The sequence below is a fragment of the Mastigoproctus giganteus genome, chromosome 1, assembly GCF_048544385.1.
Source record: "Mastigoproctus giganteus isolate SK-2022 chromosome 1, ASM4854438v1, whole genome shotgun sequence".
Classification (NCBI taxonomy): domain Eukaryota; kingdom Metazoa; phylum Arthropoda; class Arachnida; order Uropygi; family Thelyphonidae; genus Mastigoproctus; species Mastigoproctus giganteus.
In genome coordinates this window covers 265,100,498-265,110,284 of record NC_143575.1, presented here as the reverse complement: position 1 = coordinate 265,110,284, position 9,787 = coordinate 265,100,498, and the positions used below count along the sequence as shown (strand labels likewise).

At 38.9% G+C, this 9,787-nt stretch overlaps 1 protein-coding gene across 3 annotated transcripts in view; it reads left to right on the top strand.

Annotated features, from left to right (window-relative positions):
• The first annotated feature begins 3,085 nt into the window (after positions 1–3,085).
• Positions 3,086–9,787, top strand: part of LOC150091902 (uncharacterized) — a 121,628-nt gene continuing 114,926 nt past the window's right edge. For all 3 annotated transcript variants that reach the window (XM_090377375.1, XM_090377371.1, XM_090377385.1), the window contains exon 1: positions 3,086–3,153. The gene's annotated coding sequence lies outside the window, so the exon portion shown is untranslated. The remainder of the gene's footprint in view (positions 3,154–9,787) is intronic.

The following is a 9,787-nucleotide window of genomic DNA, read 5'->3' as shown; positions in this document are numbered from 1 at the left end:
TTCAAGGCTTTGTACACCTCTATCAGATCACCTCGCTGCTGCCTAGTCTCCAGACACTGTAATTCGCAAAACTTAAGCCTTTCTTCGTAAGAGCACCCCTTTGTTCCATTCACTAATCTTGATGCCCTTCTCTGTACTCGTTCCAGCAGCTCTACATCCTTCTTGAAATGAGATCTCCAGGCCTGTATACAGTACTCTAGGTGTGGCCTGACCATTGCCTTATACAAGGGAATAATCACCTCCTTATCCCTGCTAGAAAAATTCCTATATATCATTGACCATGAGCTACTCTTGCAGCCCGTCTGCACTGCTCAGAGAACTTCATATCTGCCTGCACAACCACCCCCAAGTCCCTTTCATTCTCTACCACTGTCAGTGTAGTACCACAGAGTTGATACGTTGCTCTGGGGTTTCTGTTTCCCATATGTAGTACTTTACATTTGTCAATGTTAAACTTCATTTGCCACCTCTCAGCCCATCTGCTCAACCTTTCCAGATCCTGTTGCAGCAGTATCGTGTCAGTAGTGTCCTTGACAACCCTGCCAACCTTCGTATCGTCTGCAAACTTGGACATTAAGCTTGATATACCATCATCAATATCATTTATAAATACAGAAAACAATAAAGGACCCAATACTGAACTCTGAGGGACTCCACTAATAACATTAGTCCACGATGAGCAGTGTCCATTGATTACCACTCTCTGTCTTCTCCCCCTCAACCACCCCTTTATCCATTGCAGCAATTTGCCTCCATTGCCACACTGCTCCAATTTGTGCAGCAGTCTTCCATGTGCAACAGTATCAAAAGCCTTTCTAAGATCCAAGTATATAATATCAAAGTTATTCCCTGCATCCAGTTCCTTTGTGACTGCATCATAGTATCCAATCAAATTGGTCAGGCAAGACTTCCCCTTAACAAAACCATGCTGTGTCTGAGATATAACTGAAGTCTTGTCTAGATGATCCTGCAGTGCTTCTTTAACCAGTGCCTCCATTAATTTTCCGGGAACAGAAGTTAAACTCACAGATCTATAATTACTTGTGTCAGCCTTTGATCCTCCTTTGTGAATTGGGGTCACATTTGCACATCTCCAGTCCATGGGTACCTCCCCTGAGTCCAAGGAAGCTCTCATAATTATGGCTAAGGGTTTGCTTACTTCCATTGCTGCCTCCTTTAATATAACTGGATAGATTCCATCCACCCCAGGTGCTTTTCTTGTGTTTATCTTCAACAATTTCTCCTCCACTTTACTCTCAGTTATTACAAGATTCTCTAGCTTACTGCCAGAGTTGAATACACCTCTGTCATTCCCCTCGCTGAATAACTCCTCATGTGTGAATGTCGATGCAAAATATTCATTTAGTTTGTTAGCTACCTGAGCAGGATCATCAACAGTTCACCCATCGATATGAAGTGGACCAATCTGATTCATCCCCTTCCTTCTAGAGTTTACATAAGTAAAGAACTGTTTGCTGTTTTTCTTCGCATCCTTTGCCAAGGATTTCTCGTAATCTGCCTTCGCCTGCCTAACCTCCTTTGTAACTTGGTTAAAGATCAACTTATATTTATCATAGGCTTCTGTGTCAAGTGTTAATTTATATGTATCCCATGCATTTTTCTTCTCTGCCATATGCCTCATTAGTTCATCTGACATCCATTTAGGCCTAAACCTTGAACAATATTTCTTAGTTGGGTTGTCAAGGACACTACTGACACTATGCTACTGCAACAGGATCTGGAAAGGTTGAGCAGATGGGCTGAGAGGTGGCAAATGAAGTTTAACATTGACAAATGTAAAGTACTACATATGGGAAACAGCAACCCCAGAGCAACGTATCAACTCTGTGGTACTACACTGACAGTGGTAGAGAATGAAAGGGACCTAGGGGTGGTTGTGCAGGCAGATATGAAGTTTTCTGAGCAGTGCAGACGGGCGGCAAGGGTAGCTCATGGTGTATTGTCGATGATAAATAGGAATTTTTCTAGCAGGGATAAGAAGGTGATTATTCCATTGTGTAAGGCAATGGTCAAACCACACCTAGAGTACTGTATACAGGTCTGGAGGCCTCATTTCAAGAAGGATGTAGAGATGCTGGAACGAGTACAGAGAAGGGCAACAAGATTAGTGAATGGAACAAAGGGATGCTCTTACGAAGAAAGGCTTAAGTTTTGCAAATTACAGTGTCTGGAGACTAGGCACCGGCGAGGTGATCTGATAGAGGTGTATAAAGCCTTGAATGGTTTGAGCATGCTCAGTGCTGATGGGATTCTTCTTCTTGCTCAGAATAATCACGTGAGAGGGCATAAATTCAAATTGAGAAAGGACAGATGTAGGATAGATGTGAGGAAATTTGGCTTTAGCCAGCGGGTGGTTGGTTGGTGGAATAGACTTCCATCTCTTGTCGTGGAAGTTGATAGCCTAAATAAGTTTAAGGCTCAGCTGGACAGGTATTTCGATCGAACAGAGGGGTGAAGTGGAAGTGGTTATTTTTTATTTATTTGTTTTTTTTTTTTCTTTTTTTGGCTGATGCTCTATAGGCTTGCTTTCTTGGGTCATATGCCTCTGCTAATGCTAAAGCAAAGAACTTTTATGAGTGTTTTTTCACGTGGTGGCTGAGTTAGTCTAGCGATGGTAGCATTCTTTTTTTTTTTCCTGAAAATAATCATTTTTCATCCAGAAAATGAACCACAGAATACACGCAATTTACAGACATATTATATACTGTGCAATATAACCTTAAGTTTCTAATATGCACCTAAAACCCTACAACAGCATAAAATAAAGTCGAGGGGGGCTCTAAACAGATAATAATCCTGTTACGACCACGACCAACTCATATTCTACCCCGAGGCAGTATACTGCCAGAAAAATGCGCTGCCAGTGCAGTGCATTTTTAAATATTTGTGAATATATCAGCTGAAATAGTAATAATAAAAAAAACTTCGAGTTATAAACTTCTGTCTGATCCCCGTCGAATGCAGTTTGCTTTGTTCATAACAGTTTGAAATTCAATATTTCGTCTACTTTTAGCCCTAAATTGTTTCTTGAAAATGTTTTTTTAATGTTTACCGTAAGTGGTCGCTCTGGTATAATGCAGACGATTCTTCGGTTCATGACGCAGTAATTTAATGGAAAAACGTAAATGTATGGTAAGTTTATCATAAATAAATCTTAGAGTTCACTCTAACTGTGACTGCTTTGTGCTCTTTATGGAGCATTGTCAGACTCCATTCTTCAGAATAATATTTTGATATGTGTGTATACGTATGCACTAGAAATGTTTACTCGTGTCGGGCGCCATTTTACAGTTTGGTAAACAAAATGTCAACTACTGAACCTGTAATATAATATAATAATTTCTGAAGATTGGTTCTATGCTTCCTTTCATCTGTAAGTTGTGCGAAAGTAGAAGCAAGTGGAGGGGGCACATCTCTGTCTCCGTCCCACAAAAAAACAAATCGGACATTCTGAGTCAGGTGTAATGAGGTTGGGGTTAGTATAGCCTAACCCTAACAAATAATTTAATATAAAATCATGCAAAATGTACTGGAAAATTTAAATATTGCATTGTTTAACTGCTAAACTTATACATTTAAAAATAAATATTTATTTTAAAAAAAACTGTGTGGTCCTGGGGAAGTGGATATGGAGATACAGGTTCCAAGTCTACATGCTTTAAAATTACAATTTCACAATCAAATTGTTCCAGTTTCATGATGCAATCGTCTAACAACAAATGTGTATGCAAACGAACTTATGATCCATGCAGTGCATTTTATAAATTATCGTTAGGCTGGTTAAAACACACATTGCAATCTGCTTATGTATCATAATATTTAGGCTAACTTGCAAAACTTGTAATATGGTTGAAAGCACTATTATATCCCATTCAGTTGCATAATTTTGTAATTAAAAATAGTTAATTCCTCTTGATGTCATAAATTTGTTTCCTAATTCAGGTCATCTGCTTGACATATGACTTGTCTCTGCTGATGCAAAACTAAAATAAGATCACAGACAAACATACATTCAGGAATTATTGCACAGTATATAATTTATAATAGATGGCATTAATAAATACAATAGTGAAATGATAGTATAAACCAGAGCTATGGTGCTCAATATGTTATACATTAATTTCAATATTTGTAGAAGAATAAGAGAAATTTATATCATGGTATCAATATGGTATGTAGAACACCTCCGTATGATACTCTCCAGAAATTAAAATGAATATAACATTAAAGCAAAATGATTACAGTAAAAAATAAAAACAAATTTTAAAAATTTGTGTTAAACTTTCTTTAAATAAATTTTTAATTGTGTTCAATTGATTTTTTAATTATTTCAATTTATTTTTTACTGTAAATCATTTTGCGTTAATGTTATATTCGTTTTAATTTCTGGAGAGTATCGTACGGAAGTGTTCTATGTACCATATTGAGGTAAATTTCTCTTATTCTTCTACAAATAATGAAATGAGAAACTAATCCTTACTTAGAAGTAGGATAAACACATGGATCTTTGATGAAACTATTTCATTGAAGGGTGGCCAAGAAGTTTACATCTTCATCATAGTAGGTTTTCCGAATAAGGTGCTTTCTGTATTTTTAAGCATTAAAATTATAAATCTGTATTTATTTATTTCCTACAAAATGTATACAGAAACATGTTTTGTACTATGATTCTCTCCCACTTCAAATGCCTTGTTGATGCCTCTGCATTCTTTTAAAATTCACTCAACGTTTTCTTCAGTCTTAATGAGGTGTGTAAGTGAGCAAAGAGGCAGCAACAAGACGCTAAAAAAGAAATACAGTCATACCACAAAACTTATGTTTTGGTATTCGTTTCCTAAAAATAAATACAGATTTATTCTAATGAAGGATGATGATGTGCTCATTCTTTACTTTAATTTAAGTAAATAATGAATGTAGCGTGATCATACCTGAGCAGCACTTAAGAATAATATTAGGGCTGTACATTTTTTGTGGTGGCCCATGTTTAGTTTGCTTAGTACTGTTGTGGTGTGCATTTAATATGCTTAGTCTTGCAACCTGCGTATTGGTGGTGACATTATCCCACATTTATATATGGGAGAAGAATTGTCACAAAAAGAAATGAACATCCTAATTGAGCTGTCATGTGACACATTCTTAAAAGCATTATATAATGAAAGTATAACTATTGACTTCCCAGTATATATGATCTGTATATTTTGAAGTTCCCAGAGTACTAAAATATCTAATGCTCACTCCTATAATTATACATATGTGAATATGCCTTTCCTCTGCTGGGAAGTATCAAAGATAGGTATAAGAGCCAACTGGGCTAGCCAGGTAGGTAAAGTTCCTGCCTGGCAACCCAAAGGTCGCGGGTTTGATTCCCGCCTCGGGCTTGGATCACAGTAGGTGCATTATGGCCATAGAAGCTGATGCGCCAACAACTAACAAGAAAAAAAAAAAAAAAAAGGTATAAGAACAATTTGGACTTGTAACTGTTTATGGCTGCGACCAGAGATGGTCTTAGACTATCAGGAGCCTGAGGTGCAAATCAAGGGCTCAGGATGCAAAGTCAACAAATGTCTCACCTCCCCACATCTTCCTAAAATGTTCTAGCTCTGAGTCATTTCTTGGGGCTGCCCTTTGATGGAAATCCTTGCTAGTGCTATATACACTTGTGCATAAATCTACTTCTGGCTTTGACTGTTTTCTGAAGCAAATATTGGTTCTTTAATTGTTGAACAACCAGTTTCTTCCTAACTAAACATGATTATCATTTTTTAATTTGAACACCTTGTCTAAATTTGAATAATAAATTTACAATAAGAGCACTCTTATCTTCAGCATTAGCATATGATGCAAGAAAGGAAGCAAATACAGCATTGTCCAAAAAAAAAAAAAAAAGCCTTCCCATTTCATCCATCCATTTACCCCAAGTGTTTGCTGGTTCTGCCTTGAACTGATTTAAGTTGTTGACCTTCACTACAATAGATGGAAGTTTGTTCCAACTATTAACCACCTGCTGGCCAAAGGCAAATTTTCGCACATATATTATATAACTGTCTTTACTCAATTTGAATTTATGTCCCGTCAGGTGATTAATCTGGACAAGAGAAAGAATCTCATTGGCATTGAGCTTGCTCAGACCATTCAAGGCCTTATACACCTCAATCAGATCACCTCACAGGCGCCTAGCCTCCAAACACTGCAATTTGCAGAACTTAAGCCTTTCTTCGTAAGAGCAACCATTTGTTCCATTCACCAATCTCATTCCCCTTCTCTGTACTCGTTCCAGCATTTCTACATCCTTCCTAAAATGTAGCTTTGAGACCTGTAAACAGTACTCAAGGTGTAGCCTGACCATTGCCTTATACAAGGGGATAATCACCTCCATATCCCTGCTAGAAAAATTCCTGTATATCATTGACTAGGCACCATGACCTGCTCTGACAGCCTGTCTGCACTGCTCAGAAAACTTCATATCTGACTGCACAATTACCGCCTGGTCTTTTTTATTCTCCACTCCCCTCAGTGTAGTACCACGCAGTTGATATGTTACTCCGAGGTTACTGCTACCCATATGTGGTACTTTACATTTGTCAGTGTTAAACTTCAGTTGCCACCTCTCAGCCCACCTGCTCCATTGCTCTAGATCCTTTTGCAGAGACGTACTGTCATTAGTGTAATTAACAACCCTGCCAATGTTCCTATCATCTGCAAACTTGGACATTAAGCCTGATATACCTTTATCCAGGGTTGCATTCAGGGGTTGGCAGAAGGGGCATATGCTCCCCCAACCAAAAATTTGAAATTAAAGAAAAAGAAGGCAGGAGGTGTTCCTAAAAAAACCTCAAAACCCTGGTCACCATGCTCCCCCCCATCCCCACGACAATACCTGAACCTGGTTGCAATGCTGCCCCCTCCTTAGGATGACACCTAGATATGCCACTGCCTTCATCAGTATAATTAATAAATACAGAAAACAATGGGTCCAACACTGAACCCTGGGCACTCCACTAATAACATTAGTCCATGAAAAGCAGTATCCATTGATTATCACTCTGTGTCTCCTCCCACCCAACTATCCCTTTATCCATAGCAGCAATTTGCCCTTAATGCCATACTGCTCCGATTTGTATAGTAGGCTTCCATATAGAACATATCAAAAGTTTTCCTAAAATCCAAGTACAGTATATGATATCAAAATTATTTTTTGCATCCAGTTCCTTTGTGACCATATTATAGTATCCAGTCAAATTGGTCAGACAAGACTTCTCCTTAACAAAGGATCCATGCTATGTCTGAATATAACTGCAGCCTTGTCTAGATGATCTTGCAGTGCCTCCATTAATTTTCCCAGAACAGAAGTTAAACTAACAAGTCTTTACTTACTCATGTCAACCTTTGATCCTCTTTTGTGAATTGGGGACATATTTGTACATCTCCATTCCATGAGTCCAAAGAAGCTCTTATAATTATGGCTAGCGGTTTGCTTACTTCCTTTGCTGCTTCCTTTAATATAACTGGATCGATCCCATCCATCAGGCGAAGGCGGATTACGAGAAATCTTTGGCAAAAGATGCTAAGAAAAACAGCAAGGATTTCTTTACTTATATAAACGCTAAAAGGAAGGGGATGAATATGATTGGTCCACTTGACATCGATGGTTCGACTGTTGATGATCCTGCTCAGATAGCAAACAAACTGAATGAGTATTTTGCATCTACATTCACACGGGAGGAATTATTACAATTTGAAAATGGAAGAAGGTTATCAAATTGTAGCAGTGTGCTTAATGATTTTGTAATAACTGAGAGCAAAGTGGAGGAGAAATTGTTGAAGTTAAACATAAGAAAGGCACCTGGGGTGGGTGGGATCTATCCAGTTATTTTAAAGGAGGCGGCAAAGCAACTAAGCAAACCCTTAGCCATAATTATGAGAGCATCCTTGGACTCAGGGGAGGTTCCCATGGACTGGAGATGTGCAAATGTGTCCCCAATTCACAAAGGTGGATCGAAGGGTGACACGAGTAATTACAGACCAGTTAGTTTAACTTCTGTTCCGGGTAAAATAATGGAGTCGCTGGTTAAAGATGCATTGCAGGATCATCTAGACAAGACTGCAGCAATAATTCAAACACAGCATGGGTTTGTTAAGGGAAAGTCTTGTCTGACAAATTTGATTGGTTATTATGATGTGGTCACAAAGGAACTGGATGCAAAAAATAATTTTGATATCATATACTTGGATTTCAGGAAAGCTTTTGACACTGTTGCGCATGGAAGACTACTGTACAAATTGGAGCAGAATGGTATTAAGGGTAAGTTGCTACAATGGATAAAAGGATGGTTAAGTGGGAGAAGACAGAGGGTGGTAATCAATGGGTGCTGCTCTTCGTGGACTAATGTTATTAGTGGAGTCCCACAGGGTTCGGTGTTGGGTCCTCTGTTGTTTTGTGTATTTATCAATGATATTGATGAAGGTATATCAGGCTTAATGTCGAAGTTTGCAGATGACACAAAGGTTGGCAGAGTTGTTAATGACAGTAATGGCAGTGTGCTACTGCAACAGGATCTAGATAATTTGGGCAGATGGGCTAAGAAGTGGCAACTGAAGTTCAACCTTGACAAATGCAAAGTACTGCATATGGGTAGAAGTAACCCCAGAGAAACGTACCAACTGTGTGGTACTACACTTAAGGTGGTAGAAAATGAAAAAGACCTGGGAGTAATTGTGCAGTCAGATATGAAGTTTTCTGAGCAGTGCACACAGGCTGCTAGGGCGGGTCATGGGGTTTTGTCAATGATATATAGGAATTTTGCTAGCAGGGAAAAGGAGGTGATTGTCCCTCTGTATAAGGCAATGGTCAGGCCACGCCTTGAGTACTGCGTACAGGTCTGGAGGCCTCATTTTAGGAAGGATGTAGAGTTGCTTGAGCGTGTACAGAGAAGAGCAACACGATTGGTGAGGGGAATGAAGGGATTCTCTTACCAAGAGAGGCTTAAGTTCTGCAAATTGCAGTGGCTGGAGACTAGGCACCTGCACGGTGATCTGATTGAGGTATATAAGGCCTTGAATGGGTTGAGCACGCTGAATTCTGATGGGATCCTTCCACTTGTTCAGATTACCAACCTACGGGGACATAAGTTCAAATTAAGAAAGGACAGATGTAGAATAGATGTGCGGAAATTTGCCTTTAGCCAGCGGGTGGTTAATTGCTGGAACAAACTTCCATCTGTCGTTGTAGAAGTTGATAGGTTAAATAAATTTAAGGAGGAACTGGACAGGCATTTGGAGGGAATGGTGTGATTTTTTTTTTTTCGGCTGATGCTGCATAAGCTCCTACACTTGCTTTCTTGCATCATGTGCCACTACTACTACTACTACTACTATCCCAGGTGCCTTTCTTATGGTTAACTTCAATAATTTCTCCTCTACTTTGCTCTCAGTTATTACAAAATCATTTTGCTCCCTTCGAGAGTTTGCTAAACTGGCATTCCCCTCCCTGAATAACTCCTCGTGTAAATGTAGATGGCAAATACTCGTTTAGGTTGTCAGCTACCTCAGCAGGTTCAACAGTCAAACCGTTGATATCAAGTGGACCAATCTGATTTATCCCCTTTCCTTTTAGAGTTTACATAAGTAAAGAAATCTTTGCATCTTTTGCCAAACATTTCTCGTAATATGCCTTCACCTGCCTAACCTCGTTTGTGACTTGATTTCAGATCAGCTTATATCTATAAGCTGGTCTTATACCATAGGCTTCTTTGTCACCTCTTAATTT